This window comes from Carcharhinus amblyrhynchos, unplaced genomic scaffold, assembly GCF_965287045.1.
Source record: "Carcharhinus amblyrhynchos unplaced genomic scaffold, sCarAmb.v2.hapA scaffold_38, whole genome shotgun sequence".
Lineage (NCBI taxonomy): Eukaryota > Metazoa > Chordata > Chondrichthyes > Carcharhiniformes > Carcharhinidae > Carcharhinus > Carcharhinus amblyrhynchos.
The window spans coordinates 1,984,405-1,994,682 of NW_027649779.1; positions in this window are offsets into that span (position 1 = coordinate 1,984,405).

Consider the following 10,278-nt stretch of genomic DNA (forward strand, 5'->3'; position numbering starts at 1 on the left):
CTACCCTGTTTGCGACTGTTGCTTGTGGTCTGAGTCCTTATTGAGTAATCACATCTAAAAAGCGTGGATCACTACGTTAATGATGCCTGTGTTGTGAAGTTGAGTTTGTAAAGATGTAAAAGATGTTTAGAAAGATGAAAAAGAATTGCAAAAACCGGTAGAAGCGGGGAAAAGTGTGCGATCACTTTAAAAATGTTATTTTCTTTGACGCTAAGATGTTTAAACTGCAGAATGTACAGAAACTCTAAGTTGCAACACTTATTCCAGAGGCCAAAAACATAGGGGCTGTTTTGGTAACCGGCACAGCAGGTTTTGCATTGTGGTCAGCACAGTATGAAGTCTCACAACACCAGGTTAAAGTCCAACAGACTTATTTGGTACCATGAGCTTTTGGAATTTTGCTGTTTCTTCAGGCGTGTGAAGAGCTATGTTCAAAAACGGGACATATAAAGACACAAACTCAATTAACAAAATAATGGTTGGAATGTGAGTCTTTCCAGGTAAGCAAGTCTGAAAGACACAGACAATGTGAGTGGAGAGAGGGTTAAGCATAGGTTAAAGGGGTGTGTATTGTCTCCAGCCAGGGCAGTTAGTGAGATTTTGCAAACCCAGGCAAGTCGTGGGGGTTACAGATCGTGTGACATCAACACAAGATCCCAGTTGAGGCCATCCTCAGGTGTGAGGGACTTGGCTATCAGTCTCTGTTCAGCGAATCTGAACTGTCGTGTGTCATGAAGGTCGCCTTGGAGAATGCGTACGTGCAGATCAGAGGCTGGGTGTCCATGAGTGCTGAAGTATTCCCCAACTGGAATACTCCTGGTGATCGACAACCTGGGTTTGCAAAATCTCACTAACTGCCCTGACTGGAGACAATACACATCTCTTTAACCTGTGTTTGGCCATCTCTCCACTCACATTGTCTGTACCTTTAAGACTTGATTATCTCTATAGACTCACATTCCAACCACTATTTTGTAAATTGAGTTTGTGTCTTTATATGCCCTGTTTGTGAACAGAACTTCCACTCACCTGATGAAGGGACAGCGCTCCAAAAGCTTGTGCTGCCAAATAAACCTGTTGGACTTGAACCTGGTGTTGTGAGAATTCTTACTGTGCTTACCCCAGTCCAACGGTGGCATCTCCACATCATGGTTTTGCATTGTGCCAGCTGATGTATTTAAATAAAACACACAGCTAAAAGGGACCTATTTGAAGTTATTATTGTGGCCAACCTCAAGCCAATCTGAGTCCAGGGTTGTTGACAGGTCATTAGGATTATATAAAAAAAACACACAACTGCCTTCAGGGCAGATCCACCAGTGCTTGAGCCAGGAGTACAACCAGAAGTGGGGCCCGATCACCTGAAGCAGTTAGATTTCAGACAGCCATGGAGAGAGATTACTTCTCTCAATGGGTGGTGAATCTGTTGAATTCATTATCGGAGAGAACGGTGGACGTTAGGACTTGATGAACTTAAGGAGACAGACAGAACTTTGAATATTAATGGATTAGAGCGTGGGCTGGGGGTGCGGTTCATGGGGGAGGGCAGCACTGCTTGGGAATGGGAAGGGAGGGAGGGGGCTGGGTAGTATCGTACTTGCTGTGCCCCTGATCGAACATAGAACACTACAGCACAAACAGGCCCTTCGGCCCACAAGTTGTGCCGATCACATCTATACCTACCAAGCCATAGAATTATCTCTAACTTCCAATGCCATTTCATCCCATATACTCATCCAGAAGTCTTTTAAATGACCCCAGCGAGTTCACCTCTACCACCACTGACGGCAGCCGATTCCACTCACTCACCACTCTCTGAGTGAAAAACTTACCCCGAACATCTCCTCTGTACCTGCTTCCCAGCACCTTAAACCTGTGTCCTCTCGTATCAACCATTTCAACCCTGGGAAATAGCCTCCGAGAATCCACCCTATCTATTCCTCTCAACATTTTACAAAATTTCTATAAGGTCCCCTCTCAACCTTCGTCTCTCCAGGGAGAAGAGACCTAGCTCCCTCAACCTATCTTCATAAGGCATGCCTCCCAATCCAGGCAACGTCCTTGTAAATCTCCTCTGCATCCTCTCAATAGCTTCCACATCCTTCCTGTAGTAAGCCGACCAGAACTGCACACAGTACTCCAAGTGGGGTCTGACAAGGGTCCTATAAAGTTGCAGCATTACCTCCTGACTCCTAAACTCAATGCCTCGATTAATGAAGGCCAGTACACCATACGCCTTCTTGACTACATCCTCCACCTGCGAGGCCTATGTAAGAGTCCTACGGACCCAGGCCCCAAGATCCTTCTGCCCTTCACCCCAGCTAAGACTGCTACCCTTGATATTGCACTCCTGCATCCTTTTAGTCCTGCCAAAATGGACCACTACACATTTATCCGTGTTGAAGTCCAGCTGCCACTTCTCCGCCCAGTCTTGCATCCTATCTATGTCACGCTGCAACTTCTGACATCCCTCCAGACTATCCACAGCACACCAACCTTCGTATCGTCGGCGAACTTCCTAACCCATCCCTCCACTTCCTCATCTAGGTCATTTATGAAAATGACAAACAGCAAGGGTCCTAGAACAGATCCCTGGGGCACTCCACTGGTGACCGACCTCCATGCAGAAAAAGACCCATCCACAACCACTCTCTGCCTTCTGCAGGCAAGCCAGTTCTGGGTCCACAAGGCCAAAGCCCCTTGGATCCCATGCCTTCTCACCTTCTCAAGAAGTCTTGCATGGGGGACCTTATCAAACGCCTTGCTATAGTCCATGTAAACCACATCCACCACTCTTCCTTCATCAATGTGTTCAGCCAAGATAGTTAAGGGTTTACTTGGCAATTGTCCAGAAGGCCTATTCCACTGGGAAGCTGTGCTGTGCCTGCTACCATCTGGCCAACTTACATCAGATCATAGATTCACAGAAAACAAAATAGGGGGAAAAAGCTCGGGTGACTTCGGGTTTTATTTTCAAGGTGCAGACTGTACGGCCACGTTAATGACATCTGCGGACCTGTTGCGGAAATAGGTGAACTGTAGTGGATCCAAGCAATCTGGGAGGTTGGAACTGATTCTTGCCATGACTAACCTCCTGGTGCATCACATAATATTGGACAAATGTGTCACTGGAAAATCGTCATTAAGGCAGGCTGCTTGGTTTTTCTTTGGTAGTGGCCTTGGTTTGAGTATATTTTTTTTACTTGGCGCATGGATCAGCGACTTTCCGACTGAGAGAGGACTCACTGCACTTCCCTGGTTCAGTAGGCAGCAAAAAAAAATACACTGGGCACTATGAAAGGTAGCTATACACTGAACCCTGATGCTTTGAAAGCAAACCCTCTGTGTCATTCGAGTGTGAGATTACTATTTCTTCCAGTGTTGTGCGTTCAGTGGCCACAATGCTGTGGTCTCTCCTACAGGATATAATCATTTGTAAATATTATAGAGATTCTGAACTGTCGAGGCATTAGGATCTCTCTCTGCCAACTGCTGGTACTGTCCAGAGGAAAGGGTGAAACCAGCACTGTTTGGTACCAGCTCTGCTGCAGGGCTTGTCAGTAGCTATCTGAAAGGTGACAGATTACTGCCTACAGGACTCCACTCTGTATTTTCTGTCAGAGTTACCCCCACAGCCTTCTCACACTCCAAATCCCCCATAAGGTAGAAAGACTATTTACCTAGAGCTGAGTGAGGGTCAATTTTGAGGACCCCCAGAAAACTCTTTCCAAAATGTATACCATTTTGTACCTACCATGGAGCATCATATTGGTCATGATGTGGGTATGCCGGCGTTGGACTGGCGTAAACACAGTAAAAAGTCTGACAACACCAGGTTTTAGTCCAACCTATTTATTTGATAATATACTCACTAGCTTTCGGGGTTACCCCCTTCGTCAGGTGAATGGAGAGTTCTGGCCTCAGACAGAGCATATAAAGCACAGACAGTTTAGAGATTACTGATTAAAATGCGAATCCTTACACCTAACCTGCTGTTCAAGACCTGAAGTGGCTGATAATGTGAGTGGAAGGAGCACTGATCACAGTTTAAAGCGATGTGTATTGTCTCCAGACAGTACAGTAAGTGAGGTTTTGCAAACCCAGGCAAGTCACGGGGGTTACAGATAGTGCGACATGAACCCAAGATCCCTGTTGAGACCATCCTCATGTGTGCGGAACTTGGCTATCAGTCTCTGTTCAGTCGTGACAGCGCAGAGTCGCTGAACAGAGACTGATAGCCAAGTTCCGCACACATGAGGACGGTCTCAACAGGGATCTTGGATTCATGTCGCACTATCTGTAACCCCCGTGACTTGCCTGGGTTTGCAAAACCTCACTTACTGTACTGTCTGGAGACAATACACATCTCTTTAAACTGTGATCAGTGCTCCTTCCACTCACATTATCAGCCACTTCAGGTCTTGAACAGCAGGTTAGGTGTAAGGATTCGCATTTTAATCTGTAATCTCTAAACTGTCTGTGCTTTATATGCTCTGTCTGAGGCCAGAACTCTCCATTCACCTGACGAAGGGGGTAACCCCGAAAGCTAGTGAGTATATTATCAAATAAATAGGTTGGACTAAAACCTGGTGTTGTCAGACTTTTTACTGCATCATATTGGCACAGTGGTGTTAGTGCGAGTGGGTGAAACGACCATTACGGACTCAGGGTGTAGTTCAATAAAGGCACAGCTTTATTTTCTTTTTCGTCAACGGAGGCACAGTCAGGACATACAATCGGACTGTCCCGAAAGCATACTAAACACTCGCCGTATGGGGCTACAGTTATACCTGATCTTCGGTGTAGTATGCGATTCAAATGTTAATACTTTATTTACAGTATTTGACTTCAGCCATCCTGTTTCAATGTTTTTGAGTGTTGGGACAATTGTTTTAAGTGTGTGTTAATCATTTTTGTCTGATTGGTTATTAATGGTCTAGAATCTCTGAGGTTTGAACCATAAGGTGTGTCATTGATCTCCAAAGATGTTTAAGGGGCCAGGGACGTTTCCTTAACTATGCTAATTTTAGGTGTCTCCATGGGTTGTTTGACTGTTTTAGAAGTGCTGATTTTGATGGGGTGGGATTTTTTTTTAAAATTTAGTTCCTGTAGGTGCCATCCTGCCCAGCTTCCCTTGTGTGCTCGCCCTCATTTGCATTCTAAAAGTATGCTCTTGCCTACTGATCGGTGTCTGTTCCTTTGTGAATTTTGTGGAGAGGCTCTGAGTGTAACTTTACTCTGCCTCCATATTTTGTGCCCAATTTCATAAAATCTGCTGTTGGATAACAGTGGTTAGCAGTGCTGACTCACAGCATCAGGAACACTGTCTGTGTTGAGTTTGGACCTTATCCCCGTGTCTGCATGGGTTTCCTCCAGATGTTCCACTTTCCTCTCACACTCCAAAAGATGTGCTGGATCATAAAAAAAACTGATTCAGTGTGTGTGCACATTTTTTAAAAAAAATTGTTGAATCTGCACTTTAAATGGTAACTTATTCCCCTGAATCATGTCTAATTTTATTCTTTACTTCCTTCCTGACAGTGAATATAATTACAATTGTGACGTTGACAAGCAGAAACTGTGGTTTGTCCAAATGTGTCACTCGTTACCTGGTGGCCATGTCAGTGGGGGATCTGCTGGTCATTATCCTCGACCTGATATTGAGACACATTCCCATTGTTTATTGGGAACACTTTTATTTCCTACTGTCATTCCCCGTGTGTAACATCCACGCCGTCCTGCTTTATGCAGCCACTGACTGTTCCGTCTGGTTCACCGTCACTTTCACCTTTGATCGATTTGTGGCCATTTGCTGCCCCAAGCTGAGAAGTAAATATTGCACTGAGAAATCAGCGGCTGTGGTTCTGGGAACAGTGACGGTGCTGAGCTGTTTAAAAAACATTTCCTGGTATTTTATGTTATTAAATCGATATCAGCTGGTGAACAATCCCTGGTTTTGTGTTTTCTCATGGGAAGCTGCAGAATCTCCGGTCTGGGGAACAATCGAGTTCCTCCACAACATTCTAACCCCGCGTGTCCCGTTCGTCCTGATTCTGCTGCTCAATGCTCTCACCGTCAGACACATTTTAGTGAGCAGCAGGGCCCGCAGGAGACTCCGGGCTCACAGCAGTGGGGAGAATCCCAGAGACCCAGAGATGGCGAGTCGAAGAAAATCCATCATTTTACTGTTTGTTATCTCAGCCAATTTCATCCTCTTATGGTCGACGTTAATGGTTTATACTATATGGATTCGGATGTATAATTTGGGCTATCAATCAGTAAGGTTAGATCTTTTTGTTATGGAATTGGGTTTTATGCTGCAACTCACAAGTTGCTGCACAAATACAGCCATTTACGCTGTGACACAGACTCACTTCAGACAGCAGTTAAAAGATCTCCTGAAATACCCCTTTACTGCAATGCTTCAACTCAATAAACCCTGACAGGAAACTGCAACCACAAGTTCCATGACTGTTTCTGTTGCGCATTCATATTGTAAACAAAACACCCTTGCAGAAGCAGAAATAGTTACAGGTAGAGAGAGAGAGGACAGTATTAACAACAGTGAGAGTGATAGAGAGAGAGATTGGCAGAGAGAGGGAAAAACACAAAGACATGGAGAACAACAGAGTTTGAAAGAGTTTCTAACAGGGACAGAGAAAGAAACAGACAGAGAGAGAGAAAGAACAGAGACAGAGAGACTCTCACAGAGCGAGAGAGACAGGGATAGAGAGTGGAGAAAATGGTGAAGGTGATATACAGGGAAGGAGAAAGAGAGATAGAAGAAGACAAACTGGGGGTTGTAATAAAAGAGGGAAAGGGAGAGGAAGGGAAAATGGGAGACAAAAAGTGGGGCAAAGGGAAATAGCCAGAGACAGAGAGAAACAGATATAGAGACAGAGAGCGGAAGTGAATGGGAAAGAGTGAGACTGAATGAGTATAATGGAAACAACAAGAACAAAAGACAGAGCGAGTGAGAGAGTGTGTGAGAGAGAGAGAGAGAGAGAGAAGCACAGAAAGTGACAGAGAGACATATTTAAAGACTTTAAAGATAACCATCAGGTGGAGTTATTAGAATATGAGCTCCCTGATTGAGGCAATTAATGCTGTCCACTCCAGGAGCTCTGCAGATGTATATAATATGGAATGTCTTGCTTACCAGAACTCAGGGTGTGTACACTCAGGATGTGGACAGGTGGTTTTATCACTCGACTCTTAATACAGAAACTCAGCTAAAGTATTGGGCACCCGGGTTCCAATCTCATCACAGCAGATGGTGGAATTTGAATAAATAGAGCTGGAATTTAGAATCCGCTTGTGACCATAAAAACATTGTTGATTGTCAGGAAAACCCCAACTAGTTCACCAGTGTCCCAGGAAAGGAAATCTGTTGTCCTTCCGTGGTCAGGCCTAACCGTGACTCCAGGACCACAACAACGTGGTTGACACTTAATTGCCCTCTGAACACGGGTAACTAGGAGGCTAAGTCGCGAAGGCAGATACCTTGAGCTGGTTACAATTAACAGACACTGGTCGTATCCCCAGTGGAAGAGACGGTGATAATGAACTTTTTCAAAATTCTCCCAGCGGCAGCCAATAATATTTGGCTGTGGAGGCAAACTTACCCAGTCCTGAATAAACTGAAGAAGTAAGAGCTGATGGGGGTAACCAAAAGGCTGTTACAGCAGAATTGCACCCATATTGGAGTGGCAGAGAACAGCTGACTGTGGAAGATGGCATACTCCTGTGGGGTGCAAGAGTGTCATCCTGAGACACCATCCCAACCTGGCCGAACTTTACCATGGCCACCCAGGAGTGGCAAACTGACGATCCTCCAAATTGCCACGTCTGGTGGCCAGGTATGGATACAGATATTTGCTTGTGTGTCAGTGTTGGCAATATCAACAAGGGCAGAACAGTCACCAGTCACTATTCTTTACATGTGGGTTGGCCGTAGACGTGACTGCACATGGACAGTGCCGGGCTGTTCATGGGGTCTGTGTTCCTGATATTGGTCGATGCTCATTCAAAATGGATGGCCATACACAGGATGAGTTAATCAAACACAAGGAGAAGAGTGGAGAAACTTCACACCTCTTTCTTGACACCAGACATTCTTCAGGTGTTGATTTCTAAAAATGGACCACCCTCCATCAGTCAGGAATTTGTGCATTGCATGAAGTTGAGCAATATTTGATGCGTTGCTGTACAGGGTACTGGTGAGGCCGCAACTGGAGCACTGTGTGCAGTTTTGGTCGGTGTATTTGTGGAAGGATATATTGGCCTTGGAGGGTGTGCAGTGACGGTTCACTAGGTTGATACCAGAGATGAGGGGGTTAACCTATAGAATAGATTGGGTCTGTCCTCATTGGAGTTTCGAAGGCGGAGGGGGGGATCTTATAGATAATGAAAGGGATAGATAGGGTAGAGGTAGAGAGGTTCTTCCCGCTTAGAAAGGACAGCAGATCTAGAGGGCACAGTCTCAAAATAATGGGCGGGGGGGCAGTTTAGAACGGAGTTGAGGAGGAAATTCTTCACTCAAAGGGTGGTGAGTCTCTGGAATTCTCTGCCCATTGAAGTGGTGGAGGCTACCTTGCTGAATATTTTTAAGTCACGGGTCGATAGGTTTCTGATAGACAAGGGAATTAAGGGATTTGGGGAGAAAGTGGGAAAGTGGAATTGATCCACTTCAGATCAGCCATGATCTTGTCGTATGGCGGGGCAGGCTCGAAGGGCTAGATGGCCTACTCCTGCTCCTATTTCTTATGTTCTTATGCGTTAGGACAGTGCCCACATTACCCATCAGCCAATGGTCTGGCAGAAAGAGCGACCCAGCAGTAAAAGCAGATTCAGAAAACCATCCCACAGCCTCCTTGGACACCAAACTATCCAGGTTCATCTTCAATTAGAGGACAACACCCCGCCTCCCACCACCACCTCCTCTCTTCAACAACTGGAATAGCCCAAGCAGAGTTGTTCATGGTAAGATCACACAAAGTTAAGTCTGATTCCGAAGGTGGAAGTTGACACCCAGTGCCATTCCCACCAACAGGGAGAGGCACTTAAAGGCAGTTGATAGGTTATTAGTAATGAATCCTGGCAATGGGTCCACGTGGTTATGAGGCAAGTTCAAGTCCACTTGCGGAGTTACCATCCTATGGAAAACTTCAATCATCTACAAGCCATGAAGTCCCAAGCTGTGCCTGAAAAATCTATTCTCAGCACACTGGGAACATTGTAAAGAATTCCAGACACTCCGGCTACTGCTCTCCATCTCCGCCAGTGGGAAGCTCGGAGACTGAAATGGACACAGTGGGTTTAGCCTCTCGACAACGTTGTCTCCCGATAAAGGGAAGTTGGGCCACAATGCTCATGGTGGAAGAGGCGAGCTCCTTCTGCTGAACCCCACTCACTTCCGAGGCTGAGCAGGAGGAACCGGACCCAGCATTGAAACTCCAAAAAAGGCTTCCAAATCAGTCAGAACATAAGAACATAAGAAATAGGAGCAGGAGTAGGCCATCTAGCCCTTCGAGCCTGCCCCGCCATTCAATAAGATCATGGCTGATCTGAAGTGGCTCAGTTCCACTTTCCCGCTTTCTCCCCATAACCCTTAATTCCCTTGCCTACCAAAAACCTATCTACCCGCGTCTTAAATATATTTAACGAGGCAGCCTCCACCACTTCCACAGGCAAAGAATTCCAGAGATTCACCACCCTTTGAGTGAAGAAGTTCCTCCTCAACTCTGTTCTAAATTGCGCCCCCCCCCCCGCCCCCCGCCTTATCTTGAGGCTGTGCCCTCTCGTCCTGCTGTCCTTTCTGAGCGGGAAGAGCCTCTCCACCTCTATCCTATCCATCCCATTCATCATCTTATATGTCTCAATGAGATCTCCCCTCATTCTTCTAAACTCTAACGAGTACAAGACCAGTCTATTCAGCCTCTCCTCATAGCTCAACCACCTCAACTCCGGTATCAGCCTAGTAAACCTCCTCTGCACTCCCTCCAAGGCCAAAGTATCCTTGTGCAAGTGCAGAGACCAAAACTTAACACAGTACTCCAGCTGTGGCCTCACCAGTGCCCTGTACAGTCAGCCCTCGGCGGTTTCTCAGAACCAAGGTTGGAAGGATGCAATGACTTCAAACAGGTTCATAAGTGTGAGGTTACCTCTTTGCAGCAGTAATAGGAAGATGGATTATTATTTGAATGAGTATAAATTGAGAGAGGTGGCTACTCACCAAGACCTTGGTGTACACATGCATCAGTAACTGAAAGTAAGCAC